The 15300-nt window shown below is 43.3% G+C and overlaps 1 long non-coding RNA gene across 2 annotated transcripts in view; it reads right to left on the minus strand.

The window, feature by feature from the left end:
* Positions 1-5551: 5551 nt before the first annotated feature.
* The window catches only part of LOC147360242 (uncharacterized), a 63076-nt gene continuing 53327 nt past the window's right edge, over positions 5552-15300 (minus strand). For both annotated transcript variants that reach the window (XR_015139042.1, XR_015139043.1), the window contains 2 exons: positions 5769-6085; positions 5552-5660 (listed from right to left, as the gene is read on the minus strand). This is a non-coding gene — a long non-coding RNA (uncharacterized LOC147360242). The remainder of the gene's footprint in view (positions 5661-5768; positions 6086-15300) is intronic.

The raw sequence follows: 15300 nt of genomic DNA on the forward strand, positions 1-15300 counted from the left end.
ATGAGCAGCCTTTGGATCTTGGATCACAGTTTGCTAAACATTGCTTAAAGCCATTAAGCCTTGGAACTGTGAGCCTGTCCTGACTGATAATCCTGTCTGATAGTCCTATCTGACCTCCTGCATCGTTTATTCACTTAGTACACATATCCACCGTCCCCAAGTATAATGGCAGCACATTGAGGTCAGGACTCTACTTTATTCCCAGCTCCAGCTCCAGAGAAGTCTCTGGAATAGATTGGATGATCAAGGAATCTTCTTAAATAAAGAACTGTTTGTAGGGGGAAGGGTGTTTTTTTAAGGTTGACTTTTTCTTGCTGTTAAAATTTTTACTTCAACTATCAACATAATGTAGAAAATGCAGGAGGAGGAGGAGATAAACATATTACATTTACCATATTTTTACCGTATTTCTTTCTTCCTGATAGTCCAAAGTTCCTTATTATATTGTATTTTTTCCATTTAGAGAATTTCCTTTTGATAACCTTTTCTTTCAATTCTTGGAAAATAGTGTGCCATTTGTTTGAGATTTTTATCATTTCTGATATGAAATTCATTTTCATTCAAATTGCTTTTCCCCAATAAAAATAAACATTAAATTCTTAGCTGGGTGACCATAGATGAGTCACTGAACCTCCCTGAGCCTCGGTTAATTCAACTTGTAAAGTGGGCAAGAGTAATAGGCCCTCTGTCCCCAGGTTCCTTAGGATATGCCAGGGAAAAATGTATGTTAAGTGTTAAGACATATAAGTGAAGACTGATATTTTTTTGCCACATCTAAACAAAAGCCTGCGAAATCCGGCTCTAGAGCAAACTCCACGTACCGCCCACTCGGTCTTCTCCATAAAATGGGGATGCAGCTGCTGAGAACCAAGGTGTCTTCACTCAGGTGTGAGGTTACGTGCAGAAAGATTACTTCCTGGGAATACACCATCTAAATCACGCATGGGTGAGCAACCACCATGGGCCAAATCCACTGGCTGGCTGTTTTTATAAATAAAGTTTTATCAGAAATAAGCACACTCATTTGCTTACCAATTGTCTATGGCTGTTCACACACTGCCATGGCAGAGTTGAGTAATTGCAATGAAGACAGAAGGGTCCTCAAAGTCTAAAATATTGACCATCTGGCCCTTTATAGAAATACCTACCTTTGGTCCACATGACTATGGAATCAAGAAGAGCAAGTTGTCTTTCTTGCCCAAGTTTGTGTTCATAGAGCTGGTTTTGAGAATCCAAGTGCCATGGCTGACATTTTTATGTGTCACATTTTATTTTGGAAGACTCAACCATGTACTGCCCCTTGAAGAAAGGTTTGAAGTCCTAGCATGCAAAAACTCTCACCTGCCAATCTGGGACTGGAAAAAAAGTGAAAGTGTTAGTCCTCAGTCGTGTCCAGCTCTTTGTGACCCCATGGACTGTAGCCCACCAGGCTGCTCTGTCCATGGGCTTCTCTAGGCAAGAATACTGGAATGGGTTGCCATTTCCTTCTCCAGGGGATCTTCCCAACTCAGGGATCAAACCCAGGTCTCCTGACTTGCAGGCAGATTCTTTAACCATCTGAGCCACCAGGGAAGCCCTTGGAACTGGCAAGGCCATCTCTGTCACTCACCTACCCATTTCTTTAGTCATTTGACAAACATTTGCTGAGAACCTATGAACCTACCATGAACAAAACCAACTCCAACCAGCAAGGAGATGATCCAGGACTCCTGCTCAGTTTGTCTTTTCTCTTCCCACTCTATGATGTTGCCTTCCCCTGCGCTGATCATGCTCCAGCTAAGAGGAAAGTTGTATAATTCACATTTCTCCACTCTCTCCCCAAGGATACTCAGGATTTGGCACGCCAATCATTCATTCACTCACTCATTACACAAATAGGTGTTAAATGACTGCTCGGCAGCAGTGACCGTGGCAGACGTGGTCCCTGCCCTCTCAGGGATGTAGTGCAACACACATAATAGCTGCTGAAAAACACATATTGCGTGAGCTTACTTCCCAAATGCCCGCTGGAGTTTAGATTCACTTGGCCATGCCTTATGCTGTCAAGTCGGCACTATGGGCAGAAAGGCTTTTAAAAGCCACTAGAAATCAAGGCAACCGTCTCATCCCCATCATACCCAGCTATGTGATCTTGGACAAGTCACTGAAGCCCTCTGAACTTCAGGTTTTTCACTTGTGCAATCGGCACCACATCACTTTAAAAAATGCCGAGATAATAGCCAATAAGCGTCAGGGTTAGTATTTGCCTAAGTCCTGGTCAGTGCCACACATGGTTCTTGGCATTTTACGTAGGTTAACTCGTGTGGTGCTCACCGCCAGCCTGTGAGATTGGAGCCACGATCACCCCTGGGTTACAATCAAAGAAACTGTTACAGGAAGGGTGAGGAGCTTACCCAAAGTCCCATAGCTGCTAAGAGAGAAGTCAGTCAGTCAGTAGCCAATAAACCTGAACTCTCCCTCTCCTGCCCACGTCTGTTGAGGAAGGATGTGCCCGTAAACCAGCCTGTTTGCTGGTTCCCATGGTTCCTACTTCCCCTAGTGCTGTTCTTTTAATAGTTTACTCTGGAATCTCAGCAAACCCAATGCTCACCTTACTCCCAGCGCCGATGCTTTCAGCTCCATTCTCTGTATGCTGAGGTGCTGGGGACACTGCGTCAAAAAGAAATCGTCAAGGTGCTCATTCCCATTTTACCCTTGTATCCCTCAGGGACCAAGGGCTTCTTCATCTTTGAGGAAAACTGAATGGAGATTGGAGATTGCCATTCCTCACGTGCTGGGAGCTGATGTGCCCATGTAGTCAACTCAGACTTACATGGATATCAGGTCCATGGCTTTATTTATTTTTAGAGTCATGACAACTTCCCCCATCTAAATACCCTCTTCTTTAATTTAAAAACTATTGAGTAATCTAAACCAAAAAAAAAAATTTTTTTCAAATCTGCTTTCTCTCCACCCATTTGTGATTCAGAAAAATGAGGTCTCATTGTACTTCTGAGTGAGCTTCTCAGGTGGTGCTAGTGGTTAAGAACCCACTTGCTAATGGAGAAGACATAGAGATGTGGGTTCCATCCTTGAATCAGGAAGATCCCCTGGAGGAGGGCATGGCAACCCACTCCAGTATTCTTGCCTGGAGAATTCCATAGACAGAGGAGCCTGTTGGGCTATAGTCCGTGAGGTTGCAAAGAATTGGGCATGACTAAGTGCCTAACACTTAAAACCAAAGCACAGTTACACCAGACAATAAAATGTTTAAGGAAGTTAATAAATGTCCATGGAGTTGCAAGACTCAGACACAACTAGGCGACTAACACACATACACACAGAGGCTTAAGGAAGTGCCTCTGTTAAAATTTTACCTCTGATGACACTTAGGATAATATTAGAAATAAAAGAAAATAACAGTTACACTAGCTAACCCTGAGTGAATGTCCACACTATATTCAATGCGATGCTAAGCCCTCAGCCTGCCATTTTCTCTTTTCCTCATCATGGAGCCCTTTGAGATGGCCACGATCATGGTTCTGCAACTGCAGCAGAGAGAGGGTGAGCAAAGTGCCCAAGACCACACAGCCCACAGGTCACAAAGCCAGCTGGCAAACCCAGGCCCCTCCCACTCCAGGACCGGAGGGCCGACCGCCACCCTCCACCTCCCAGAGTCCCCCAGCTCCCCTTTCCCAGGAGCCCTGTCTGTCTGTCCAGCCTGGCACCCTTCCACCGCCTCCCTCTGCTTCCTGAACCGATGCCCGAAAAGTGACCCACGCCTCCCAGAGCCCCCGCAAAGCCCTCAGCCTGACCCCCGCGTAATGAAGGGAATTAATACGGCCGAGCCTCCAGCCCAGCCGAGCCACTTCCCAGCAGCCTGGCCAGGCCTCTAATTGATTAGGCCATAAAGCCTGGGCACTAAATTGAAAGGAGCTGCACTAATTCTCTTTTATGTTAAATTTCTGTCTTTCCCCTTTATCGAATCCCCCGCCCAATGTCCCTCTCCCTCCCCATCCCAGGCTTGCTGTGGGCCTGTTTTTTCCGTGCACAGATTAAGTACCTAATCAAAATCTTGTCTCCCCTAATGGCATAAAATTGAAAGATAGATATTGCACTTTACACAGCTGATTAAACACTCGAATGTGGCTAAATGCTTAAAGGGCTTGTTACATTAACTAACTCTGTCATCTGTCCACTGTCTTATAATTGCGTGTGCTCAGGCTGCTTGGGGGAAGCACCGCAGGATGGCTCCCCAGCCCCCTCCTCTTTGGTGGCCCCTCGCCCCCCTCCCCAGGGCCTCCTGCACTGAAGCTGTGCCTGGGTGCAGGGAGTCAGATTCGGAGTAGCCACCACGCTCCCCACTGGCCTTGAGTGATGGGTGCAGGGAGGTGGGACCTCCCCCCTCCACACGCACACAGCAAGTGGCCTCCTCTGCCACTAACCTCCAGCCCAGTGTACCAGGGTACTAGACTCTCCCACCCCTCACTGCCCACACCCCTCCAGTGCCTGGTCTCTTGCCTCCAAGAGGGTAAATATCCCCCAGCCCACTCTCAGAGGGAGACACCCTGAGTGCTTGAGGCCAGTGGTGTCCTTGCTTCACCTTTGGCCTTTGACATCCTTCCCCATCATCTCAGGTTCAAACCCACCTGTTTTTTGCAAACAAGGAACCTTGAGAGCTGTGACAATGGAATATGGTGGGGGGAAGGGGGTGGTGAGGTCAACTGACACCTGAATGGGATGCCCCTGACACTGTGGTCTGTCTTAGCACAGAGCACTCTAAGGCCTCAGCCACATAGGTGGCAGGGTGTGTTAGTCAGGGTTCTCCAGGGAGAAAAAACTGATAGGATGTGTGTACACAGAGAGAAAGAGATTTACTAAAAGGAACTGGATGAAGCAATCATGGAGGCTGGCAAGTCTGAATCTGCAGTGTGGGTCAGCAGGCTGAAGACTCAGGAGAGCTGATGATGCAGACAAAATCCACTGGTGTCTGATGGAGAGCTCCCCCTTGCTCAGGGAAGCAGTTCCCTTTATTCCATTCAGGCCTTCAGCTGATTAGATGAGACCCACCCTTATTATGGAGAGCAATCTGCCCTACTCAAAGTTCATCTATTGGAATGTTAATCTCACCTAAAAACACCCATCAAGTCTACACATAAAATTAACCATCATACAGGGAAGCCAGAAACACATAAGAAATTGACCTACCTAATTTTCCACAGCAAATTAGTGCAGGGCTGGACTTTGAATCCAGTTATCCTAACCCCCAGCTTTAGTTCTGACCACGCTGGCTCAGGTCAGAGGGTAAAGGGCAAGGATGGGCTCATAACTCCGACTGATAAGAGCAAAAACCTTTTCTGCCACAGCTTCCAGCCCAGAGAAGAGACATGTTTCACAGAGGATTAATCAATCACAGGGAATTTTGTAGCATGATATTTAAGGAAGAGTGTGGACTCAAGTTGGATCAGACCCTAGAGCCCTGTTCCAGCTATTTATCTTCTCAGAAACCCTGGCAGATTTCTTAATCTTTTCATATTTCCACTTTCTCATAGGAAAAATGAAGACTCCAGCAGACATTCTATAAGTATTTATTAAATACCATCTCTATGCCAAGTTCTGGGTCCTGCATGGGCTTTTCACAGTAAAAATGCAGGTCATTTCTGTCTTCATGGAGCTTATAGCTGAGAAGAGAAGGAAAATGTGAATGATAAAATCATTGTGCAAATTTGAGAATTACAAATTGTGACAAATGCAATGTGGACAAAATTAACTAACATATAGATACCAACCATGGCAACCCCAAGGGGCTCAGCTACAAGATAATGGAATGGAGTGGTTACTTTAGACTGAGTGGCTGGGAGAGTTTTCTCAAGGAAGTGTCACTAAGTTGAGAGCTGAAGGATTAGGAGCAGAAGGCCATGTGGATGTTAGGAAAAAGGGTCCTGACAAAGGGGCAAGTCCAGTGATTGCAAGGCAGGACTGGGCTGTTGCAGGCCGGTGTGGCTCCAGAGTGGGGAGCTGGGAAAGTGGAGTTCAGCCTTGCCTCCGTGTCCTCCCAGTGTGTGCCCCAGGCACTCGTCATTCACGAGAGCCTCGGTTTCCTCACCTATAAAACAGAAAACATAGCAAAGGTCTATGGGGGTGATCCAAAGACAAAAGGTTTGCCCTATGACTGCCTCAGTAAAACTTGGGTGCCCAAACCCAAAAGCTCAGCACTGGAAAGACCTTTAACATCAAACCAACTCCAGGTCATGGAGGAAGGAAATCTTTTGTCCCTTTTCTCTTTTTCTCTGTTTCTGACCCCAAGTTCCACTTTTGTCTGCAGCCTCCTTTATCTTCCTATTTCAGACTGGCTTCCTCCCCTGTGTGTCTTCTGCCACCGACCCCCACTGACCACCTAATAAATCAATTAAGTTAGGGTTTCAGGACACCGACTCTTGCCCCAACTGGATGTGAACTTTCAACTCAAATGCCTGGCACCACCAACGCCTGCCTCTACATCTCCAAGTTAAGTTTATAAGAGAGGATGCAACTGGTCATTTAATCTGCAACCGAGGAGCAAGCCTTATCCAATCAATATGGCAGCAGGAAGGTCTGACATGGGGACCACAGGCAGCCAGTTGGGGGAGATTCTCTAGGCATGGCTTGCAGGCAGGTCAGAAAGTGCAGCCAGTCTATAACTTGAGCCCAAGGAACCACAGGGCTTTGGCTCCAAGAAAAAGCCATTCTAATCCAACTATGTGTCATATCTCCCACCCTGTCCTACCAACCTGACCAGGTGCTGGTAAAGTACAAAGATCCTCTCTCTTTCCAGAGTCAACATCTTCACAAGAGCAACACCTAAACCAGATGCTGCAGCCTTGATAGATTTCAACCAGCCACTCCCCAGGGTTCTGCGGGAACCTCCCCCTCTTGTCTGTGGGAACCTCTGGCCCTCTGTCCGTGAGAATCTTTCACTCCACCCACCCCCCCAGCAGCCTCTAAGGAAAGTGTTCCTCTCCCCAGCAACCTCCTTAATACAGCTCAATTGAGGGGAATATGGACTCCTCACAAAGTGCTTCACATTAAAGATTCATAAAGGCACAATATCTAGTTTAATAAGGCAGGTTGTACAATACAGAATCCAGCTCAACGCAAAGCACATGGCTGAGAACTGGGGCCAAAGGGCCTCATACTGCTGTGGGCATCACAGTGGGTGCTAAGGGATGTGGTGGTATCAGGAGCCTCCTCTCCCCAGCTCACCCTCCCAACCGAGGGACCACCCTGAAGAGTCCCTCATGCCGTGCACAAGCACATACACACTCATACACCTGCCCTCTTACACACACATGCATGCACACTGACTCACATGCCCAGAATTACACACACTTACAGGCATGCACACTCATTTGCACTGATACGCACACAGTTACATACATGCACATTTATACACACACATACATACAATAACACACGTGCTCAACCACATGCATGCACACACTCACATTTATGCACTTGTACACACATTCCATAAGGACCACTCAGCCCCACATACCAGACCCACAAGAACAATGATAGAAATGAGACCATTGACAGAGAGCTTGCCATATGGCAGTCACCCTAGATGTCTCAATTATGCTCCTGATAAAGGGACCTCTTAGCCATTTCACATTAAGGAATACAATCCAAAAAAACCTTGGCAAAGCTGCTTGTATGAAGTCACATGCCCCATCGTAGCTGAAGCAGCATTTGAACCTAGATTCATCCAAGTCCAGACTCTCAGCCACTGAAAGCACTGCCTTCTAAGAGAGAAACAATCACACAGAGCCTCCTCGTCTCCTTTCTGGAAGCGCAGAAGGGGATGGGGTAGGGATAAGTCAATCCACATTTACATATCCCAAAGACACCCTGACCTGTGGATGCACACACCTGAAGATCCTACTTCAGGTAGCTCAGCCCATGGGCAGAGACAGAAGAACTCAACACAGGCCTCTCACTGAGTTGGCTTCTCTTCTAGAGGAGCACAGGCTCTTGACACAGAGGCTTCCATAGTTGCAGCACGCAGGCCCTGGCGTGTGCACGCGGCATGTGGAATCTTCCCACACCAGGTACTGAACCCCCACCTCACTGTACTGCCAGGCAGATTCTTAATCACTGGACCACCAGGGGAGTCCTAAATCATAAATATTTTAAGATTCATCCATGTTGTTATACATAACAGTAATCCACTCCTTCTTATTGCTAAGCAGTATTTCATCACATGGTTGTATCGTGGTTTGTTTATTCATTCACCTGTTGATAAACATTTGAATTTCTTCCAATTTGAGACTCCTATGAATAAAGCTGCTATGAACATTTCTGTACAAGTTTTGGTTAAATATCTAGGAATAGAATATCTATATCATTCAGTACACATTTGTTTAATTTTTTAAGAAAGTGCCAAATAGTGATTTGAAGTGGTTGTACCATTTTCATGAACACAAACAATGTATGAGAGTTCTAGTTGCTCCACAACCTTGCTGACACTTATGTGATCAGTCTTTTCACCTTTAAACACCCTCATTGCTATGTAGATAAATCCTCTTATGGGCTTTTTTTCCTCATATAGTTTTAACTTGCATTTTTCTAATAACTGCTGATGTTGAGCATCTTTACATGAGCTTATATGCCACCCATGTATCTTCCTTGATGAAATTTCTGTTCAAGTCTTTTGCTGATTTTTCAATGGGTGTTTGTGTTTTAATGTAGAGGTTTAAGAGCTCTTTGTATATTCTCAGGCAAGTCCATGAGCATATATATGTTTCTTTGCAAAGCTTTCACCTTTATTTGTGGCTTGTCTTCATTTCCTTGACAGTATCTTCCGAAGATTATTGTTGTTGTCATTCAGTTCAGTTCAGTTGCTCAGTCATGTCTGACTCTTTGCAACCCCGGGGACTGTAGCACACCAGGCTTCCCTGTCCATCACCAACTCCCAGAGCTTGCTCAAACTCATGTCCTTCGAGCCAGTGATGCCATCCAACCGTCTCATCCTCTGTTGTCCCCTTCTCCTCCTGCCTTCAGTCTTTCCCAGCATCAGGGTCTTTTACAATGAGTCAGTTCTTCACATCAGGTGGCCAAAGTATTGGAGCTTCAGTCTCAGCACCAGTCCTTCCACTGAATATTCAGGACTGATTTCCTTTAGGATTGACTGGTTGGATCTCCTTGTAATCCAAGGGACTCTCAAGAGTCTTCTCCAACACCCACAGTTCAAAAGCATCAATTCTTTGGTGCTCAGTTTTCTTTATAGTCCAACTCTCACATCCATACATGACTACTAGAAAAACCATAGATTTGACTAGATGGACCTTTGTCAACAAAGTAAAGTCTCTGCTTTTTAATATGCTGTCTAGGTTGTTCATAGCTTTTCTTGCAAGGAGCAAGTGTCTTTTAATTTCATGGCTGCAGTCACCATCTGCAGTGATTTTGGAGCCCAAAAAATAAAGCCTCTCACTGTTTCCATTGTTTCCCCATTTACTTGCCATGAAGTGATGGGACAAGATGTCATGATCTTAGTTTTCTGCATGTTGAGTTTTAAGCCAACTTTTTCACTCTCCTATTTCACTTTCATCAAGAGGATCTTCAGTTCTTCATTTTCTGTGATAAGGGTGGCGTCATCTGCATATCTGATGTTACTGATATTTCTCCGGGGAATCTTGATTCCAAATTGTGTTTCATCCAGCCCAGCATTTCGCATGATATACTCTGCATATAATTTAAATAAACAGGGTGACAATATACAGCCTTGACATACTCCTTTCCCAATCTGGAACCAGTCTGTTGTTCCATGTCCAGTCCTAACTGTTGCTTCTTGACCTGCATGCAGGTTTCTCAGGAGGCAGGTAAGTGAGCTGATATCCCATCTCCTGAAGAATTTTCCACAGTTTGTTGTGATCCACACGGCCAAAGGCTTTGGTATAGTCAATAAAGCAGAAGTAGATGCTTTTCTGGAACTCTCTTGCTTTTGTGATGATATGGTGGATGCTGGCAATTTGATCTCTGGTTCCTCTGCTTTTTCTAAATCCAGTTGAACATCTGGAAGTTCACAATTCACACACTATTGAAGCCTGGCTTGGAGAATTTTGAGCATTATTTTGCTAACATGTGATATGAGTGCAATTGTGCAGTAGTTTGAACATTCTTTGGCATTACTTTTTTTGGGAATTGGAATGAAAACTGACCTTTTCCAGTCCTGTGGCCACTGCTGAGTTTTCCAAATTTGCTGGCATATTGAGTGCAGCACTTTCACAGCATCATCTTTTAGGATTTGAAATAGCTCAACTGGGATTTCATCACCTCCACTAGCTTTGTTCATAGTGATGCTTCCTAAGGCCCACTTGACTTCGCATTCCAGGATGTCTGGCTCTAGGTGAGTGATCACACCATCGTGGTTGTTGTTATTAGGGTGGTGCAAAAGCAACTGCAGTTTTTGGATCATGAATTTTATTTTTTATGAATTTTAAATCTTTATATTAATAATTAGGCTTAAACACATCTTTATTAATCAAAATAGATCCTAACCACTGGACCACTAGGGAAATCCCTAATGTTTTACATTTAGATCCAAAATCCATTTTGATAAAATTTTTATGTGATAGGATATGTATACAGGTTTAAAAGATTACCCTTAGGGGGCAAGAATATACAATGGATTAAAGACAATCTCTTTAACAAGTGGTGCTGGGGAACTGGTCAACCACTTGTAAAAGAATGAAACTAGAGCACTTTCTAACACCATACACAAAAATAAACTCAAAATGGATTAAAGATCTCAATGTAAGACCAGAAACTATAAAACTCCTAGAGGAGAACATAGGCAAAACACTCTCCGACATACATCACAGCAGGATTCTCTATGACCCACCTCCCAGAATATTGGAAATAAAAGCAAAAATAAACAAATGGGACCTAATTAAACTTAAAAGCTTCTGCACAACAAAGGAAACTATTAGCAAGGTGAAAAGGCAGCCTTCAGAATGGGAGAAAATAATAGCAAATGAAGCAACTGACAAACAACTAATCTCAAAAATATACAAGCAACTCCTACAGCTCAACTCTAGAAAAATAAATGACCCAATCAAAAAATGGGCCAAAGAACTAAATAGACATTTCTCCAAAGAAGACTTACAGATGGCTAACAAACACATGAAAAGATGCTCAACATCACTCATTATCAGAGAAATGCAAATCAAAACCACTATGAGGTACCATTTCACGCCAGTCAGAATGGCTGCGATCCAAAAGTCTACAAGCAATAAATGCTGGAGAGGGTGTGGAGAAAAGGGAACCCTCTTACACTGTTGGTGGGAATGCAAACTAGTACAGCCACTATGGAGAACAGTGTGGAGATTCCTTAAAAAACTGGAAATAGAACTGCCTTATGATCCAGCAATCCCACTGCTGGGCATACACACTGAGGAAACCAGAAGGGAAAGAGACACGTGTACCCCAATGTTCATCGCAGCACTGTTTATAATAGCCAGGACATGGAAGCAACCTAGATGTCCATCAGCAGATGAATGGATAAGAAAGCTTTGGTACATATACACAATGGAGTATTACTCAGCCATTGAAAAGAATACATTTGAATCAGTTCTAATGAGGTGGATGAAACTGGAGCCTATTATACAGAGCGAAGTAAGCCAGAAAGAAAAACACCAATACAGTATACTAACGCATATATATGGAATTTAGAAAGATGGTAACAATAACCTTGTGTACGAGACAGCAAAAGAGACACTGATGTATAGAACAGTCTTATGGACTCTGTGGGAGAGGGAGAGGGTGGGAAGATTTGGGAGAATGGCATTGAAACATGTATAATATCATGTATGAAACGAGTTGCCAGTCCAGGTTCAATGCACGGTACTGGATGCTTGGGGCTGGTGCACTGGGACGACCCAGAGGGATGGTATGGGGAGGGAGGAGGGAGGAGGGTTCAGGATGGGGAACACATGTATACCTGTGGCGGATTCATTTCGATATTTGGCAAAACTAATACAATATTGTAAAGTTTAAAAATAAAATAAAATTAAAAAAAAAATAAAAGATTACCCTTTTCCCTTGGAATTATCTACACTTTTGTCAAAAATCAGTTGTTCTCATGTGCTATGTGCTTAGTCACTCAGTTGTATCCAACTCTTTGCAACCCCATGGACTGTAGCCCACCAGGGTCCTCTGTCCATCAGATTCTTCAGGCAAGAATCCTGGAGTGGGTTGCTATGCCCTACTCCAAGGGGGTCTTCCCAGCCCAGGGAATGAACCCAGGTTTCTCACATTGCAGGCAGATTCTTTACCATCTGCACCATATATATACGTGTGTGTGTATTTCTGGATTCTTTCATTCTGTTGACTTTATATATTTACCTATCTTAATGTCAAGACTTATTGTAGCACTGAAATAAATCTTGCACTTAGGTAGTTGTAAAGCCCTCAAATTTTGTTCTTCTTTTTCAAAGTTATTTTGGCTCTGCTGCTAAGTCGCTTCAGTCGTGTCTGACTCTGTGCGATCCCATAGACGGCAGCCCACCAGGCTCTGCTGTCCCTGGGATTCTCCAGGCAAGAACACTGGAGTGGGTTGCCATTTCCTTCTCCAATTTTGGCCCTACTAGATGTTTAATGTTTCCATATAAATTTTTAGAGTCAATATGCCCATTTTGATCAAAATTGTGTTAAGTCTATAGATTATTCTGGGGAAAATTGACTTAATAATATTGAGCCTTCTGACCCATGAACAAGGCATATCACTCCATTTATTTAGATTTTATTTTATTTCTCTCAGCATTATTTTGTAGTTTAATGTATAGATCTTCCACACATTTTGTCAGGTTTATCCATAAGTATTTCCTATTTTTATCCTATTGTAGATGATACTGCTTTTTAATTTCAATTGACAATTATTCATTGCTAATATATACAAATACAATTGATTTTTAGATATTGATCTTGTAACCTGAAAACTTACTAAACTCATATATTAGTTCTAATAGCTTTTTTGTAGATTCCATGATATTTTCTATATAAACAACACGTCATCTGTGAATAAAGACCATTTTATTCCTTCCTTTCCAATTCAGGTTCTTTATCTTCCTTCTTGCCTAACTGCACTGGCCAAAACCCTTAGTACAATGTTGAGCAGAAGTGATGAGAACAGATATCTTGGGGGAAACATACTCCAGTACTCTTGCCTGGAAAATCCCATGGATGGAGGAGCCTGGTAGGCTGCAGTCCACGGGGTCGCTAAGAGTCGGACACGACTGAGCGACTTCACTTTCACTTTTCACTTTCATGCATTGGAGAAGGAAATGGCAACCCACTCCTGTGTTCTTGCCTGGAGAATCCCAGGGATGGCGGAGCCTGGTGGGCTGCCGTCTGTGGGGTCGCACAGAGTCGGACACGACTGAATCGACTTAGCAGCAGCAGCAGCGGTACTGTAAATGCCTCCCTAAATACTGCTTTAAGCTCTCTGCTCAAATTTCTATGTGTGGTGTTTTAATTTTCATTTTGCTAAAAATATTTTCTTAGTTCATTCTTTGATCCATGGTTTAAGAAGTGCAGTACTTACTTTCTAAATATCCGGGGAATTTGCAAAGATCTTTATACCATGGATTTCTAATTAATTCCATTGTGGTCAGAGATAATATTATTTATGACTTGAATTATTTTAAATGTATCAAGACTTTAGATTAGTTTGATGGCCCAGAATATAGTCTATTTCTGTAAATATCCAACATGTTCTTGAAAAGAATGTGGTTTCTGCTATTGTTGGATAGAGTGTTCTATAAATAAACATCAATTAGTTCAAATTGGTTGATAGTGTTAAGAATGGTCACATCTCAAAATAGCAGGATCCTGAGCCATACTTCAAAGAAAACTGCATAGGAAAGACACAAACCAGGAACCCCGTCAATGAATTTTTCATAAATAAGAAATAAATCTTTATAACATTATATGGAGATCCGGGGTTTTACTTGTCACAGCAGCACAGCCCAGTCTCCTCTCATGCAGAGCTTCACTCACAAAAGGACCTATTCTAAAACCCCCCTTCCTCCAGTAGAAGAGGCAGGGGAACACGGAAGGGGAGAAAATTGTCTTTCCCCGTTGAAATCCTATAAAATTAGCAGTGGCCAAATTGTCTTTTTTAAGAATCTATTAACATCTATTTTTCTCACACAATCTTGTCTTTCATTCTCATTTTATATAAAATATATTTTATCAGTAATTTGCTTGTGATAATGACAGAATGTTTTATTCAACACCTGGCCCAGGGAGAAGTCTGTGAAGGGACATACTGATACCTTGAATCCTTCAGGGGAGACTTATTTATATGTCTGAGTTTCCTTTCTGAGTTTGTCTCAGAATGGGCTTTTACTGTGGCCCAATTTGTTAGCTGGATAGATGGGTGGATGTATGGAAGGATGGATGGGAGGATGGATAGATGAATTAATTAATTAATTAATTGGGTGTGGCTGGATTGTCCATGGGAATCCTCTTATACAAATATTGTTAGAACACAAAAAAGTCTCAGTCAAACCCTGGAAAATAGGGTAGAACTTTCCATGCCAACCCTACCTGACATTAAAGAAAGTATTGGAAACTCCTTTGTTCCCAGAGTAAGGAAGGTGGAGCTAATCAGTGGTGATGTTTAGGGAGCCATAGCAGAATATTTTCACTAAGTCAGGACTTCAGCCCTCTTTTCTGAGAGAGATAGCAGTTGTTCCAATCCCTGTCAATCCACAGGACAAGTATATATGATCCCCTGGCGGGCTGATCTTTCCCTGGTTTAATGTGAATGGAATCACCAGTAGACTAATGTCCAAAGCTGTGATGGATGAGGTAGGTTTAGAGACCCCATAACCTTTAAACCTGAGAATCTTCTCCCAGTAAGGGTTCCTACCCAAAGCTCAGCTGACAGAGTCTCCATGGAAAATCCCTGAGGCAAAAATCAATTTCTTATAATATGGCTGAGTATTGGAATTGGCCTCACTACTAATAAACTCAATATATTTAACCTGGCATATAATACATTTTATAAATCATCCTAAAATCATGAAAGGAATTATCAGGCCAAAATCGAAGGAAAGACTGGACCCCACACAAGCGTGGAATGTGTAGGAGGCTTTTGCCCTGAAGGTATGTGTCAAACAGATTATTTGAGCTTCCATTTTCACAGCCTCAGAGAATGTGAGGGACAGAATACAAAGCCCGAAGTTCACTGAGCATCGAGAGTCTGTTAGGAGACCCTCCTCCATCACTTGAGACCACAGAGGTCTACATTGTCCACGAAAGGCTGAAGCGAAAGTACAC

The sequence above is a fragment of the Bos grunniens genome, chromosome 13, assembly GCF_055505025.1.
Source record: "Bos grunniens cultivar Pamir isolate PY7600 chromosome 13, Bosgru_T2T1.0, whole genome shotgun sequence".
Classification (NCBI taxonomy): Eukaryota; Metazoa; Chordata; class Mammalia; order Artiodactyla; family Bovidae; genus Bos; species Bos grunniens.